The 18,312-nt window shown below is 46.7% G+C and overlaps 1 long non-coding RNA gene across 3 annotated transcripts in view; it reads left to right on the top strand.

Annotated features, from left to right (window-relative positions):
- LOC146046158 (uncharacterized) overlaps positions 1-18,312 on the top strand; it is a 38,634-nt gene that overhangs the window by 16,148 nt on the left and 4,174 nt on the right. For all 3 annotated transcript variants that reach the window (XR_014465763.1, XR_014465762.1, XR_014465764.1), the window contains 2 exons: positions 63-143; positions 10,703-10,843. This is a non-coding gene — a long non-coding RNA (uncharacterized LOC146046158). The remainder of the gene's footprint in view (positions 1-62; positions 144-10,702; positions 10,844-18,312) is intronic.

Genomic DNA, 18,312 nt, shown 5'->3' with positions numbered 1-18,312 from the left:
CACTCCTCCTGCCCCTGCCTTCCCTTAATTCATTCTCTCCCATGTTACCTTCTCTCTTCCAGTCACGTAAATATTACTTCCTTAGTGAGGACACAGATGAGAAAAGTGACTTCATGCAGCGTTATCACGATTTGAAACTGCAGGTATGTCTTGCACTGCGAGTAACGCCAAGCATGTGGTACAGCCATGGTGGTGATTGGATGGTGTGGGTGTTACTACTCAGAACTGCACATGTGTTTGTGGTGGGGGCATGTTCTTCATTTGCTGGGCGGTGACTCCCCTAATCAGCATACTGTTGATCCCCTTTTTAGGGTTGCATGAGTGCACTAGCACCACAAGTACAGTGTACTGTAGTATACTGTCCTAGCGATACAATGGGGAGGGCACATACTGTGCTGACTATACAATAACCCTATATATATATCTGTGCTGGAGCTTTGGTGCTGTGACTAGGGTTGCCACCTCTCCCGGATTTCCGGGAATCTCCCGTTTTTGGTGGCAACCCTCCAGGAGGCTTTTCCAGTCTCCCGGATTCCGGGATTCTCCCAAAATCCAGGTGTCTGAAAAAGCCTCCTGTCCAGCCCTCCCCTCCCCAGTGACATTGCAGACTAGCGCCGGCCCGTGCGCGTGTGTCGCCGCTGCTGGCTGCCTGTCGGTGTGTGACAGGCTGCGGGCGCAGGGTCCCGACGATGTAACCTGAGCCGGAAGCAGATGTGTGTGTAATAGCTACACACAGCCTGGAGCAGTGGCGAAACTACTTATTATGCGCCCCCCCTGCCGCAAAAACAAATCCCCCCCCCACTCTGCAGTATGGGGGCAGCCATTTTCTAAGTGTCCGTTTTCATTATAGAAGCAGGAGCCAGCGCTAGGAGAGACGGGACTGTGACGGCACGGCAGGCAGGTACCGCAGACAGCAGCGGGTAACTATAGCCCCGCAGACCCCCGGCGCCCAAACTTTCTCTGCGCCTCCCCGCCACCGCGGGGGCTGCAGAGCTATAGTTACGCCACTGGCCTGGAGACATGGTTCCTGCAGCTGCCTCACTGACACAGCCCCCCCAGCAGTACAATCTCCTGCATTAGGATCTTTCCCCCAGTTCCCTCTGATCGGCACTGTCAGACTCCCTTCCTTCTATTACTATTACATTAATTACATTACATATTCTCTCCCCTCACGTACTGTGTCCCTGGCTTCCTGTTCTAGGAAACAGGAAGTCACATGGTGCCCTGGACTGGAGGAGCACAGAAGTGAGAAGAGCAGAGCGAAGCCACACTACGGGCAGTGGCACCCATAGGAGCAAAGATTCAGCAGAGACTCAGGCAAGTCCTGCTGAAAGTAGAGGGGTAGGGGGGAAAGAATTTATCCCAGTGAAGTTTGCTAAATATGGGGGAGGGGTGGAGAGGGTTTCCCAGTAATGTTTTTCTGGAGGGGGGATGGTGTCCCAGTAATGTTTTGCTGGAGGGGGGAGAGTGTCCCAGTAATGTTTTACTGGAGGGGGGGGGGGTTCGGTGTCCCAGCAATGTTTGCTGGATGGGGGAAAGTGCCCCAGTAAAGTTTGCTGTGGAAGGAGAGTGTCCCTGTTTTGGTCCGTGGCATAATATGTAATGTGCATTAGACCATGTGTTATGGCCATTATTCCGTGTGGCATAATGCCCAGGTAATGTGGGTGCAACCCTGTATAACAGTATCTAACAGTGCGCATGTATATGTGTGTGTGTGTGTGTGTGTGTGTGTGTGTGTGTGTGACTACATATATATATATTATATGGGGGGGCGCCAGAGACTTTTTAGCAGGGGGGAGAAAAATTTCTAGTTACACCACTGGGAGCAGCGCCAGGGACAGCCCGGGACTGTTAGGTCAGGAGGATAAGGACACGGATAAGCCTGGTACATATGCCGTAGCTAAGTACTGAAATAGTGGGCGGATCTGTACCCCTTTCTGTGGCAACCTTCGTTCCCAGCACCTCAGCCCCTTGCAAGGATTGGCTACTCTGCTGGTAATACACCTTACTTTATTGACTCCAACTGTTTTCTGTGGCTTCTGTAGTAGTAGAAATTCCAGGACTGTACGGTTATTATATACCTATTTACAGGGCTATTTTTCAGCAGGCTCCAGCAGGAACTGAGGCCCTTATTCTAGTTCACTCTTTCTGACAAAATATTTCTTAGATGGACAAAACCATGTGCACTGCAGGGGGGGGGGGGGGGGGGGCAGATGTAAAACCACACCTAAATCTAATTATCTCTGCACAAGTAACACCTGCCTCATCTGCAGTGCACATGGTTTTGTCCATCTAAGAAATATTTTGTCAGAAAGAGTGAACTAGAATAAGGGCCTCAGTTCATGCTGGAGCCTGCTGAAAAATAGCCCTGTCTATTTATAACCCCTTCCAGAAATATGCTGTTTTTTTAAGTTTGTCCCTGAGGGGCTTATTGTAAATTTATACCCCTTTTACACCAAAAACCCTGGTCTGACCCTGGTCTTTGAACGCTGGAGTTTCCAGGGTCTGACCCAGGTCTGCGCTGTTTACACTAAACCTGGGTCAGCACTGCTTTTCCCTATGGATGACATTAAAAATGTCCATTTTAGGACCGATAAACTGCCATCTTCCCTCAATGATTTAAAATAAAAATGAAAAGACATGACTAGTCAGCATTGAAGAATGTTGGTTTGTTTATTTTGTAAAATATTTTTCAAAAAGTTTTATTCATTGCTCAAGCATACATAGCGGTATAAAAGTGCAGCATCACCCATGGGCTCTCCCCAGCCCCTTCCCCTGCAGCAGCAGACATAATCTCCCATGTGCTCCCCCCAGCCCCCCCCCCCCCCCATTTTTTTTTTTTATATAAATGATACCGCATCCAATTTCTGTGTGCACTGCCCGTATCCTTCCTGGCTGCTGTCTTTTGCCACTGCAGCACAATGTGGAAAGGCGTCCAGCACTTCTGGAATCCTTTCAGCACTACCCGGATGTCCCAACCAGGGTTGGGACCATTTACACGGCCAACGACCCAGGTCCAACCAGTGTTCAACGCTGGTCAGGACCTGGGTAGGAGACCAGTGTTACTGGACCTGGGTTGGCCCCTTTTACACCAAAGCTGACCTGGGTCCGACCTGGGTCCAACCTGGGTTATTCCTTGGTGTAAAAGGGGTATTATTTTCCTTTAGAGATTCAAAGAAACAAGCAATACAGCGGCCCAATTTGATGTCATCTCGTGAGTCTGTCTTTGTGTGAAAGGCTGCGGGGTAATAGTGCATCTGATTCCGGATGCTGACAGCCAGCAGCGGCGGAGGTGGCGGGGTGACAGGAGCAGCGTCAGGGACAGCCTAGGGCATGACACACCGCTATGTGCAGCACTTGTGGTGAGTGACTGCAGCCCCAATGTATATATTGTGTAATGGGCAAAAAGGTTGTTTTGATATATAAATAATTTTTAGATATCAGAGGCCACGCCCACTTTAGTAAAAGACCACACCCCCTTTTGAGGCCACACCCACTTTTCCGGGAGCGCACGCCCCTTCGGCGCGCGCATTGCTGAGAGGGATGGAGGAGTCTCCAGGAATCAACAATGACTGAGGTGGCAACCCTAGCTGTGATTATATCTGTGGACATTTATATACAAAGGAAGACAGGGCTCCCGTACCGATTCACACAGCTGATGTCCCTAATGGATCTACCCTCTCACCAGAGATTCACCCAACACATTAGTACAACAAATTAGTATAAGAACAGTGTTTTTAAAGACCATACACATTATAAAAAATATTTCTTCTACGATCCCCATGGCAGCCATAACACTGGGAGGTTCCCTTCCCCCATAGATTTAGACAGGATACTTTTCTCTCTGGGACCGCCCACCTTGGGTAGAATAGCCCCCTGCTCCTATCCACCTGTGTCTTTTTTCCTGTCTCCTAGTGAGACTAGACAGAGTAGGTTGTTAATTTTGTTTCAAGCAGGGTTACCTCGGTGGAAGTATTTTAGTTCCGCCTGGCTAATTTTCATGCATGGCCAGGCGGAGAAGGGGTTAAGGCGCCATATTTAAACCCTGCAAAGGGTAAAGCATGGCAGCATTTTCTAGCAGCAGGATTGGTGTGTGTGACAGAGATGGAACCCAGCACAGACTTGCCCTTTGATTTTGGGCATTAGTTATTTTATTTTCAGATAGATACTTAGTGCAGTTTAAATTTTTTAGTGTGCCTGCTCCAGCTGTTCCTAAGAAAAGGACTGCTAAAAAGAAGTTTATTGAAGTTACCTGCATGTCATGTGATAAAGTGTTTCCTTCGGCTCAGAAGAAATCTTTGTGTGACAAATATGAAGAGAGTCAGAAGAATAAAAAGCCTGAACAGTCTGAGGTACTCAAAGAACTTATGAGTTGTATGAAACAAACATTTGTTTCTAAAGATGAATTTGTGCAAGGTCAATCTGTTAAAAGCTCCAGAACTCAGGCTGAGTTCAGTCAAGATGAAGGCACGTCAGAAGAGGTAGAATGTTTAGACAAAGGTTCTACAGACGAATCAGGAGAATTGGAGGATGTGAGAGCTTTTAACCTGGAATTGGTAGAAAGCATGCTTAAAAACATATATAAAGCAATGAATTACAAGGAAGAAGCATCCACTTCTGAAGAGAAAGACACGTTCTTCGAGGACAGGTCTAGAAAAGGAAGAACTTTCCCGGTCCATAAAGTGGTGAGGGAAATGATTGGCAAAGAATGGACCAATGTTGATAAAAAATTAACATTAGGAAACAGAGTTGAGAAGATGTACCCGTACAAGGATGATGAATTCCTATGCTGGTGTTCAATTCCCAAGGTTGACGCGGGTGTGGCTGAGCTGACTTCCCAGTAGAAGATGCAGCTGCATTCAAAGATACCATGGATAGAAAAATCGAAAATTCCCTTCGCAAGGTTCATTCGGCATCGGCGGGGTCCTTGAAAGCTAGTGTGGCAGTAGCTTCTGTATCCTGAGCGCTGCATCTTTGGGCCTCGAATATACATACGGATATAGAAGAGAGAATATCCAAACACTATCTAATAAGAAATTTGGAGATTTTGCAGAAATCAATTGATTACCTATGTGAAGCATCACTAGACGCGGTCTCCTTCGCATCCAAATCTATGGCGGCAGGAGTAACAGTAAGGAGAGCCTTATGGCTTAAGCCTTGGAATGCAGATGCCAACTCTAAAAATAAGCTTACGGCCTTATCATTTGAAGGCAAGTTCTTATTTGGCTCCAAACTGAATACATGATACAGAAGATATCAGGGGGGAAGTCAGTTCGGTTACCCCAAGACAGGAGAAATCGATTCCCATATCCTGGTTCTAATAGACAGTCATTTAAAGAAGCTAAGAGTTATCGCCCAGGGAGACCTTATTATAGAAGAGGAAATCCTAACACATCGCGGGTGTCCTTTCGGCAGAATTTTCGTGGAAAATTCCAGTCTGGGAGAGGAGGAAAATTATGACTACAACCAGGACAGACAAATTGGAGCAAGGCTTCTTCACTTTACAGAAGAATGGAGCAGTCTGATAAGAGACAGATGGGTGCTGAACATTATAAATCAAGGCTATCGTATAGAATTTGCAAGATTCCCTCACCAGAACAGGTACATGAACTCAAGAGTTCCAAAGGGGAAGGAAGAAAAACAAGCCTTGTTTCTAAAGATAGAGCAACTTCTTCAGATAGAAGCAATAGAAGTGGTACCAGAAAAGGAACACGGAAGAGGCTTCTACTCAAACCTGTTCCTAGTAAGAAAATCCAGTGGAGGCTTCAGAACCATCCTAGAACTGAGAGACCTGAACCAAAGCAGATAAAGTCTTGTATGGAAACGTTAAGTTCGATAGTAGCGGGAGTAAGAAAAGGAGATTACCTAGCATCTATAGATCTCAAAGATGCCTACTATCACATACCCATCAACCTAAAACACAGAAAGTTTCTGAGATTCACAGTGGCGAAGCACCACTTCCAGTTCACATGTCTACCATTTGGACTGAGAACATCGCCAACAGTGTTCACAAAAGTATTAGTGACAGTAATGGCAGAATTGAGGAAACAGTCCAAATTTGGCCTTACTTGGATGATATTCTAATTGCGGGACAATAGCTAGAAGAAGCAAAAGAGAATGTAGCCCTAACAATGACGACGCTACAGAAGTTAGGTAGGGTCATAAACGGAGAAAAGAGTCATCTCGACCCTACAGTAAGAATACAGTTCTTAGGAGCAAAGATAGACACTCAAAAGTATTCCATTGCTCTGTCACCAGAGAGATGTCTGAAGATAAAAGAACTAATAGATTCTATACTGGTAAGAAGAATAATTCCCCTTAATTGGGCAGTTCAACTGAGGGGCATGATGGCCTCCTGTATCAAGATTGTACCATGGGCACAGTGGAACATGAGAAGACTCCAATGGTATCTGATTCCCCTGTTAAAAAAGGGATACAACGATCATCACCTAATATCATTGAATGGTCCAGTAAGAAAATCCCTGGAGTGGTAGACACAAGGATTAACAGAAAAAAGCTCTGATCTCAAGGATCCAGTGCTTCAGGTTCTGACTACAGACGCCAGCCTAACAGGTTGGGGAGCACATATCCAGTACAAGTCTATTCAAGGTACATGGTCGGTACAGGAAGCACAGAACTCATCGAATGTACGAGAGCTATAAGCAGTCTGGGAGGCGATATGTATGTTAAAGAAGGAAATCTAAAATTGCCATCTCAGGGTCTTGTCAGACAATGGGGGTTATTCTAGTTAATTCTTTCTGACAAAATCCTTCTTAGATGGACAAAACCATGTGCACTGCAGGTGGGGCAGATGTAACTTGTGCAGAGAGAATTAGATTTGGGTGGGGTTTTTCTTCAAAATGAGATCTATATTGCAGTGTAAAATCATGCAGTCAGTATTTTCCCTGCACAGAAACAAAATAACTCACCCAAATCTAATTCTCTCTGAACATGTTACATCTGCCCCCCTGCAGTGCACATGGTTTTGTCCATCTAAGAAGGATTTTGTCAGAAAGAATGAACTAGAATAAACCCCAATGTGACAGTCGTATCTCACATAAATCACCAAGGGGGTACAAGAAGCAAGAAACTGATGAGATTGTCAGAAGACATTGGGTGAGATTTAATAGGATGAGAGATTCAGAAAGTGAGAGATATGGTGAAAAATCTCCATTTTTTTTTTAATTGCCAATCATTTACACTGCAAAATCAAACTGGATTTGCAGTGTAAATGATTGCCGCCTTAAAAAAACTGGAGATTTCTTCCCAAATCTCTCACTTTCTGAATATCTCATCCTATTAAATCTCACCCCTAAAGTCCATTTCGGCGGTATACATTCCAGGGAAAGAAAATGTGTTAGCAGATTTCTTGAGTCGAAAGGAAGTATCCCCGGGAGAATGGGAACTGAACACAGAAGTGTTTCTGGAGATAGAGAACAGATTCAAAACTCCAGAGGTAGAGAACAGATTCAAAACTCCAGAGGTAGACTTAATGGCCAATTATTTAAACAGGAAGGTGAACAACTTCTTCTCAAAATCTGGCGATGGATGCATTCTCGGTACGATGGGAGTTCAAGCTGGGATACATATTTCCCCCCTTTCCTATGATAACCAAAGTACTAAAGAAAGTAGTAGCAATACTGCCATATTGGCCAAGAAGGGCCTGGTTCTCGATTGCCCTCAAGATGGCAGAGAGACTGGACCTATTACATCAAGGTTCCGTGCTTCATCCTCTACCAGGGTCATTGGGTGAGATTTAATAGGATGAGAGATTCAGAAAGTGAGAGATTTGGTAAGAAATCTCCAGTTTTTTTAAAGCGGCAATCAGTTACACTGCAAAACCAGTATGATTTTGCAGTGTAAATGATTGCTGCTTTAAAAAAACTGGAGATTTCTTACCAAATCTCTCACTTTCTGAATCTCTCATCCTATTAAATTTCACCCATTATGTCTAAAGCTCTGGAAATTTAACGGCAGATCCTAAGTCGCCAAAAACTGTCTCCACAAGTAGTAGACATGATGATGAAGGCTAGAAAAGATGTATCTTCACTAGCATACAACAAAACTTGGAATAGATTCATTGTCTGGGGACAGTTTAGTGGTGAATTCTCATGTATATCGACAGATAAGGTCTTACAGTTTCTGTTTGAAGGATTCCAGATGGGTCTTGCAGTGGCTACTATAAAGGCAAAAATCTCGTCTCTAAGTGTCCTGCTGGATAGACCTTTAGCAGAAGAAAAGCTGATAAAAAGGTTTGGACTAGCCATGAAAAGGATGCGACCGGTTATAAGATCTATAGTCGCCCCTGGGGATCTGAATCTGATTCTTACAGTGTTAACAAAACAACCATTCAAGCCTCTAATGGAATGTTCACTAAAATTACTTACCTGGAAAGTTGTATTCCTCGTGGCCATCACGTCGGAGAGAAGGGTAAGCAAATTGCAAGCCTTATGGATTGAAGAACCACACCTGGCAATCTTTCCAGACAGAGTTGTACTTTGAACGCATCCAGACTTTGTTCCAAAAGTAGTGTCTTCTTTCATCTCAATCAGAAGATTACATTACCTAACTTCTATCCTGAACCAACAAATGATGAACAGAAAGCGTGGCACACATTGGATCTAGTCAGATGCATTTCAATATATCTGGAAAGAACGCAGAGCTATGGAACAACTTAGCATCTGTTTCTGATCCCGGAAGGATTAAGGAAAGGAAATGCACCTGTTAAACAAACTGTTTCAAGATGGATCCGGGAATTAATTCTGTTCTCTTACAAGCAGGAACATAAGATTGTGAAGGAACACTCTACGCGGGCAGTTTCTACTTCCTGGGCAAAGAAGGCGAAGGCTTCAGTGGAAGTGCAAAGCAGCAACTTGGTCTTCAGTACACACATTTGCCAATCATTATGCTGTTGATGTTTCTCTTGCCCACTTTGGGAAGCATGTTCTGCAGGAAGCTCTGTCTAGCTGACTGGCTTCTCAGTAAAATGATTTCCATGCATTATTAGCCCTCCCGTGTATTTATTCTTGGGTATGTCCCAGTGTTATGGCTGCCATGTGGATCGGAGAAGAAAGAGGCGAATTATACTCACCGATAATTCCTTTTTCTTCCTAGAGATCCCATGGCAGCCACTAGTTTCCCCCCTTGTCTATGATCTGTTTTCTCTAGGGACCTTCTTATGGAGACACTCAGCGAGCAGGTAGCTGCCACCCTGCCCTCGTGCACACAGGAAATCATAATTATTTTTTCCCTGCTCGCAGTGCTGAGTGAGCCCAGGACTCACTCAGTGATGCGAAGGCCGCGGGGAGAAGGGGGCCACTGCTCTCAGCGGTCCTCCCTCCCAACACCCGGAGGATCCCCAGATAACACCCCCATGGTGCGAGCAGTGAGCGCAGACTAATCTTCGCTCACTACCTTCAGGCGGACGCCTGAATCTGCCCCATAGTCACTTTAGATAAGGCATGGCCATACTATGGTCCTCCAGCTGTTGTGAAACTACACATCCCAGCATGCCTTGCCTTAGTTTAAGCATTCCCTAATAGAAAAACTGTGGCAAAGCATGATGGTACTTGTAGTTTCACAACAACTGGAGGGCCATAGTTTGGACATATCTGCTTTAGCTAGAAGCAGTGCAAATGTGAAGAATCCATGTATAAGACTTAGGAAGGCAGACCGGGTCCCCCATGAAGGAAATACAAATCTGGTTGGTTCGCCCTCTTTACCGCTGTTTATAAATATCACCCAGTATATATCAGGTTCGCAGTCCGACATCTGCCATCAACAGTAACATATAAATACTGGCAATTTTAATTGTATGTTACGGGCGTGATTTTCTGCTGCACTCATACTGGGATTTCTATCTCTAATAAAGACCAGTCCTGCCAATAATGGCGAGTATTGGTAGTGTAAATACCTGTATATTGTACAGAAATCGCCCAGTGTGGTGTCTGTCCTGTGGTGATCGGGCTTCTAAATCTCCCACTTCATTGAGTGATTTCACCCTCTAAAAAGGTTTTAAGCTGAGGGTGGTTTGGCCTCTCCTGAGATGTGGGTGAGTTTAATCCCTGCCTTGTTCCTGCAACCTAACTATAACCTCCTGCATGTCTGCCACAGCTACCAGCCGCCACTTAACCCTGAGCATCACCCCCTGCAGCGCTGTGTTTGGGGGAACGTGATGCTGAAACATGCCTTGCCTGTGTGTTCTTATCTGTGTAACCAGCCTGTGTCATTCTGCCGTTTACTAAATGATCCAGTCAGGAGGGCTCAGGAAAGATTCATTCATCATTCATTCCAGACTGTTTCAAACCAGTTTACACATCAGCCATAGAGTGGTATAAATAGTCCGAACCTATAAGCCAGGGGTTCTCAAACTTGATCCTCGGGACCCCCGCTGCATGGCTGCGACTGCCCGGTCCCGGTTCCTTCTTTCCTGGCTGTTTGCGGCTTGACCTCGCTAACGTCACGCCATACACAGCCAGGTTGCTGGGGTAAGTTCCGGAAAGCGCTGCCCGGCCTTGGGACACTCATCAGTGTTTTTTTTTTCTTCAGGAAGCCCCCTCCAAAAATCCTGCCCTCTAAACAAAAAAACAAAAAAAAAACAATGACTGTAGGGGGTTAAATGTCCAGAATGAATGGCTGCCCATGTGCCCCCTGTGAGAGGCCGCGTAGAAGGTAACTTGTGATGTTTCTGGGCTTACTTCAGGCTGGAGAGCGCGAGAGATGACTACAGACAGCAATGTCAGGAACTGGATCGAGAGGTTCAGGATCTGCCCATGCGTAACCAAGATCTAACCAGGCTGGCTCATGAGGCGCAGTCCCTCCGGGATGAGATGGACGTACTCAGGTGAGCAGTGGTCCAGGAAATGGGGCTCTCAGGCCTGGAATTGCAGAGAGATCACCTGCTTTATGACTTATTTATCCCTTGCCTGATGTGTGGCCACAACTTGTAGTTTAGTGAGACCAGATTGACTCTAGGCCAGTTGGATTATCAGACTATGCACAGCAACACAGAGTATTTCAGGAGTTGAGCCAGCTGTACTTGTTGAAGTCTTGTATTTGTTAAGTAACACCGCAGGAGTGGAATGGATGCATCAAGAATCCAGAGGCTGAAAGTTGTATGGTAGAAGGAGCAGAGTCCCCAACAGAGTAGTGATATAGGGAAATAGAGGCAGCAGGAGGCCACAGGATAAAGGCCCCCATACATTAGTCCGACTTGTCCTAGTCGGACCTGATCTCCCCTGCAGCTCCCCCCTGGAGGGGTCACACACAATTAGGCACTTGATGTGCCATGTTTTGAATGCGATTTATCATAGGCAACTCCCGGGGAGCTGCAGGGGGAGAGGCGGACAAAGAGGCAGCGGACAGGGGATGCTGGTGAGCCAGGCAGGGGGAGAGGCGGGGCAGCGGGCGGTGAGCTGGGCAGGAGGATCAGGGAGCTGCAAGGGGGAAATAAACACCCCAATACAAATGAATGGTCTGAATCAAATGAATCAGCAATGAGAGCAATCAGCCAATCACTGGCTGCCCATTCATTTGTATTGTTGTTTATTTCCCCGATCCGGTGCGCAGAGTTACATCAGAAGGAGCAGGGTACCCAGCAGCACATAGTAGTGATATGAGTGGGGAATAGTGGTAGCAGGTAGACTGAGAGCCAAACAGGCACTGTATGTAGTAGAAAGGTCACAGAACTGAAAGAGGCCACCTTCCCTGTCAGTTCCATGTGTTCTATACAAGGGCGTAGCTACTATAGGAGCAGGGGGTACAGCTGCTTAGGGTCCCAAAGCTAAGAGGGGCCACCTTCCATGTCTGTTACGTTTATAGTTATTTAGGTGTGTGTGTTATTTTATTATACAATTTATTAAATGAATCACCATAAAATTCGACACAACAAAAGCATTAATATCACAATAAGTCAGATCCAGTTTTATTAGACTAAAAGATAAGGGGAAAAAAATCTCACAATGACTGTGTGGCGGACCGTCAAAGGCAATAGAACCAAGAAAAGGTTGAGAAGGAGAAGACATAAGAAAAGAGAGAGAAAACAAAGTGTGTGTGTGTGTGTGTGTGGGGGGGGGGTTGTTTTGAGAATTTGGCATGGAGACCAGATCTTGTTAAATGTTTTGGAAGTATGTATTATGGGAGTCATATATTCCTTATCTGGTATGTTTAGAAGATTGAATATAACGGCCTGTATGGGGAATGGGGGGATTTTTCCAGTTGTATAGTTATCTTTTATATCTGTGAATGAAGCTAAACATTTCTCCACTTTCCAGGGCGCCGCAGCGCAAGGGGGGCAGACCGGGCCCGCCGACGTCACAATTGTGGGCGGTCCCGGGCAGCGACGTCACGAAAAGTGGCGTGCCCGGGCCGCGACGCCGCGAAAAGGGGCGGGCCCGGCCGGCGCCGTCACGAAAGGAGGCGGGGCCGGCACCCCCGAAGTTACCGTGCTGCCGGGGAAGCGCTGGGAATCGCCGTCTAAGGCGGCGCTGCGCTTCCCCGTGCACACAGCCAGGGCAGGCACCACGCTGTTTTAGCGGGGCGCTGTTAACAGGGCAGGGCGCATTTTGCCCTGTAAAAATCGGGCAGGGCGCAGCGCCCCGCTAAAACAGCCTAGCGGGAACACTAGTATGTTGATTGTAAGCTCCGCTGAGGCAGGAACTAAGGTGTACCCAGCTTAATTCTTATGCACAATTTATCAATGAGATGGGTGTAACTAGAACTATAAACCTTTCAGAAATAATTAACAGCTCTTCCAACACACCCATGAGGTGGCTGCCCAGTGTCGTTTTTTTTGTGGGGTGTCGCCAGTAGCCCTAATCCCCAGATGACATTGTAGTTCAGACCAAACTACAGACAAGGAAAGTAGTGACTGCTTAGAGTCGGTTAGCAGAACTGTACCGGACAGGTGGAACACGGTACATTTTTTGGAGAAGTAGCCGAGGTCTGAGCAGGCAGCAGGTGCAACAGGTGTCTATTCTTTGTCGTGCAGATCGCCATTAACTGATGATATGGTATCTAGCTCCATTGGCACGTTATGATAGCTTTTAGCCCATTTAGGGCACACAAATTGAATGTCGTCAAAGAGGCTTTGTAGCGTGGCAAAAATCGGCTTTTTGTAGGCTTCGCTGTAAGACACGGGACATTGTTGATCTGTACCATGCCCATGTGCCTTGCGCATGTGTTGTTTGAGTGGAGATGCTGTTTTTCCAGTCTCTACCTTTTGCCATTTAACTGAAGAGAAGTAGGGGTGTTCTCGCACGTTGCCGTTTACCCCGAGCCGGAGGGTCTGGTCCTTGCGCAGGAGTTGGGATATAATGTCCGTTGTTGCGGGATCAGTAATACCTGCGTACGACGGTTCTTTCTTAAGGGTATTTCTCGTGATCTCTTCGTTATTCTTTCCAGTAAAAGGGTGCATTCGTAGGGTGAGCATATATAATATCACACCGAATGCAAACCAGTCCACGCCTGCACTAAATGATGCACCTAATAAAACTTCTGGAGCCTTAAAGCCAGGTGTCCCAACAGGGACACTGGCCCTGGTTTTTCCATATACATTCAACATGGCCAGACCAAAATCTGTGATCTTTACATGTCCACTTTTTGTCAGCAAAACATTCTGAGGTTTTAGGTCTCTGTGGATTATTCCTCTGGAGTGCAGGAACTGCAATCCACAGACCAGTTCTGTGGCAATAAATTTTTTTGCCGATGGATTCAGCATGTTCCTGCCCGCAAAATTGAAGAGGTCCCCTCCGCCAGCCAGTTCCATTACATAATAAAGATAGCTGTTTGTTTGGAAGGCTGCGTATCCATGGGTCAGGAAAGGACTCTCATGTGCCACCTGAAGTACCCGGCACTCGGTCATAACGTACTCAGGTTTTAGTGATGCTATCATCCTTGCACTTTGAATGAGTGCTCTTTTCTTTAGGATCTTAACTGCTACTCTTTCCTTATGAACGGAGTCTGTGGCGAGCATCACTTTGCCGAAACCTCCCTCTCCAAGAAGCGAGTGGAAAGTAAATGTTCCCACTGTTAAGGGGACAGTAATGCTCTCTTCTGCAGTTTGCTGACCTGGTAGGGTGTCTGGTTGTCCTCTGCCAATTGCTGTTATAAATTGACTCTTTTTCTCTGTAATAAAACCAGCAAATCTATTCCAGTGTCTTTGCCAAGCTACTTTGCCTAACTTCTTATCGCACCTCTTTTTCTCGGGCAAGTTTGTCTGGCCTGCCCAATGGCTGGATCCCTCCCCTGGATCTTCAGCAATGAGCACGTTTCTCCTTTTTCTCACTTGCCAAAATCTGGGACATCTGCGACATGATTTAAGGAACTGATCTCTTTTCTTTGTCATAAAGGCTACCAATCTCTCTGAACACCTGCTACCATTGGTGCATTTATTTTCATGTGTCTCACTGCCTGCTTTATTTTGCTGCTCACTTTCCTTCTCCTCTGCATTTTCTTTCCTTTCTTTTATCCATGCTTTCTTTCTCTTGATAGGACCCATGTTTTGTCCAAAGACAAGACTAGGGCTCTTAGAGAAAAAACTAATTTGCACTATCGCAAAAACAAATTTGCACAAATCGCAACTGTGACCTCCAGTAAGAACTGTATATCACATCTGAGACTCTGTGTCTTCAGCAGCTGTGTGATGTCATCAGTAACTGTGATGTCACAATGAAGCATAGTTCTAAAGGTCACCTACATTATGCCAGCTGATATGAGGTGTTTTTTTTTTACAAATTCTAAAACTTAATGGGGACAACCGATAATGGGGCAGATGTATTCTCCTCATTGTTCTGGGAGAATGGGATAAATGTACAGATATGCCCTGCTTCATCTTTTCCCCAGCTACGACTATTCAATATACAGATGGAGCGGGTCTCATCCTTTCTACCTATGGTGAATGTACCACCAGCTGACCATGGCGGGCCACGGTGCCCGCCATCGCAATACATTTTAAATGCTTGGCGATTTGCCGTGGCGTCTCCGGATGAGTGCAATACCAGTGATCATCCACAAGATGTCACTTTTGAAAACCTTGTTGCGCATGCGTAATATTTGTGCTGCAGTGCGTGCATGAAGCGCAGGAACTACAGTAAATAATTTATTGTCCCTGGCAATCCTAGTCAGTGCCTCTTTCACACCGCCGGCAAGAGCATGATCCCGTCTCTTTGGAGGAGAGTGGGTCCTGCTGACGTGGGCGGAGAGGCGCTGCATTTGTTTGACACGCAGGAGCGTCTCTGACGGACGCTCTTGCGACCGAGTTGCACAGACGTTCCAGTAATGAGACGCTTTTGCGCCTGAGTTGTTATTACAGCAGGGTACTACAGTAAAGTACTTTACTTCTAATGTGCTGTGTCCAGCATGCTGTACTGTTCTGTAGATAGTGCACACACTAATAAGTAAAATTACATTGAATTGCGTACAGAATCATTACATTAAATTATACTGTACTGTATTGTACGTCTCATTGGTTTTGTTGAAAGGTGCTGGCCTTTGGCTAGTACAGTATTGTAGTTTTAACACACATAAAAAATTCTGGTTTACCAATAAGGCTTTCCGGGCGTCTAAATTTGCATGGACGCTTGAGCGTCTACACGGGTACTATACTGGTATTATACTGGAGCGGCACCAGCGCTAATGCGTCTCAGTATATTGTTCTAGAGGTGGCCACATTTTGGTGTTATGACATTCACAGTAAGTTACTGATTCGTAAAGGGATCATTTTACTTTTACACACAGTACTGTTACAGTCATATACAGTATACAGTGGTACTGTAGATTTATACCCCTTTTACACCAAAACGCCGGGTCGCACCCGGCTTTTTTAGACCCAGGTTCAAGCCGGGTGCGACCCAGCGTTTAGTGCCATTTACACCGGGCGGACAGCCCGACCCGCGCCCGCCCCCCTCCGGAGCTTGGAGATGACAGCGCGATGTCATCTCCAAGCGCCAATCACCGCCGCGTGCCGCCGCCTGACCGGAACGCTGCTTAGGGCAGCCCAGCACTAAGGTAAGCTGCTAGGCTGCCCCCAGTCCCCGCGCACACTCCCCCCGCCGTCGCACAGGAGGTGAATGGATGCCGCACACAGGCATCCGTTCACCTCCCTCCCCCGCCGTCGCTGCTGCTGCTGTCTGCAGGGTATAGCAGACAGCAGCGCCGGCTGTCAGTGACTGTCAGGCTTCCAACCTGCGGACGCTGCGGTCCGCAGGTTGGACATTCCCCATTCATGTAAATGGGAGCCGGGTCATCCGACCCGGCGTTCCCATTTACACCGCCCTCTACCCAGGTCCTAGCCGTGTTCTACCCAGGTCAGAACCTGGGTAGAAGTCCCGTGTAAAGCGGCACGGCGTTAGGGATTTACACCGCCGAAGATCCGGGTCTGACCCGCCGCTGACCCGGATTTTTCGGCGGTGTAAAAGGGGTATAAGTAAGCTCGTTGAAGTGATACACTGGGCGGTATTCAATGAGGCTGATTCGCCAGGTTTTTATGGCGATTTTGTGCTGTAAGGCGAATTTCTGACTAAAACGGTGAATCACCCTATTCAATGACCAGATGGCGAATACATTTCAAGGTTTTTTTCGCCATGATTCACAGAGTAGCAATCGCTATCTTTTTATGGTGAAGTGGAAGGTGAACTTTTAAAATAAAGTGTTTTGTTTTTTACAATTGGTGTCAAAAAATTTGGAATTTTATTCTGAGGAGGGGCATGCTATTTTTATTCATGTGCTGTAAGCACATGAATATATATTTAATTTAAAATAAATATATATTTTTATTTTTTTTTACACATAGCAGCCAGCAGGGGGCCGGATCCGAGCCGCTCATTACATATTCATATATTCACTTCACCCGATCATTACATATGCATGATCGGGTGTAGTGAATATACCCAGTCCCCTGCTGGCACCCCCGGGGGGCAGCCTGGCACGCCTGGCACCCGGGGAGCCCACCTCCCCCCCACAAACGTTCTGGGGCAGGCAGGGAGACTTCCATCTCCCTGCCTGCCACCGTCCTCAGGCTCCCTGCGGCGTCCGCCGCAGGAGCTCAAATTCGCCGGTCAGGGGCAGCGAGTGTGAAACATGACATGTGTGAAAAAAACAGGGACAGTGCGCGCCAAAGGCGCGCGCAAAATTGTAGGAGCATGGCTTCATAGGGAATTGGCGTGGTCACATAAAAGTACCAATAACACCATAATCCCCATAATACATTATGCTTCTCACTTCAAAGCCCATAACACATTATAGTAACCACACACAGTAATGCACATTATTTGTAATGCCACACATCATGATGCCCATTGCACAATATGCAGAACACCATAATGCCCATTACACATTATGCCACACACTGTAATTCCCCTTACATATTATGCCATGCACTATAATGCCCATATGACATTGACACACATTATGCTACACATAATGCCCCGAGTACTCCTGCATATGCCCACATTTGTAGCATTGCTTATTCATAACACCCACAGCAGTTGCAAAAAGTAGTGGTACTTATGTAATATCTGGACTCCCGTTTTTCTTATGAGACCGCGTCCCCTCGCGGGGCTCGCTGCGCTCACCACGCTTCGGGCACGGTGGCTCGCTGCACTCGCCACACTATATAAAATCAACTCCATGCGTAGTTGGATAGTAGGGGTATGAAAAAATGGGGTGCATTTAACATGGGAGTCCAGATAATACATAAGTACCAAAGTAGTTGCTCTGCTTACAAGTAGTGCCCACAGCAGTTGCCGACATTAGTAGTGCTGCCTCTACACGTGCCTACACCAGTTGCCGACATTAGTAGTGCTGCCTCTACACGTGCCCACACCAGTTGCCGACATTAGTAGTGCTGTCTATACACGTGCCCACACCAGTTGCCGACATTAGTAGTGCTGCCTCTACACGTGCCGACATTAGTAGTGCTGCCTCTACACGTGCCGACATTAGTAGCGCTGCATATAGATGTGCCCACACCAGTTGCCGACATTAGTAGTGCTGCCTCTACACTTGCCTACACCAGTTGCCGACATTAGTAGTGCTGCCTCTACACGTGCCCACACCAGTTGCCGACATTAGTAGTGCTGTCTATACACGTGTGGGCACACATGTGCTCACACCAGTTGACAGTAGCCGACATTAGTAGTGCTGTCTATACACGTGCCCACACCAGTTGCCGACAGTAGTACCACTGCCTACACACGTGCTTAGTAGTGCTGCCTATACACGTGCCCACACCAGTTGCCGATATTAGTAGTGGTGCCTACACATGTGCTCACACCAGTTGACAGTAGCCGACATTAGTAGTGCTGTCTATACACG

This window comes from Crinia signifera, chromosome 11 (genome assembly GCF_055691185.1).
Source record: "Crinia signifera chromosome 11, ASM5569118v1, whole genome shotgun sequence".
Classification (NCBI taxonomy): domain Eukaryota; kingdom Metazoa; phylum Chordata; class Amphibia; order Anura; family Myobatrachidae; genus Crinia; species Crinia signifera.
Note: the sequence above shows the minus strand (reverse complement) of the source record. Positions and strands in the feature narration are given on the sequence as shown.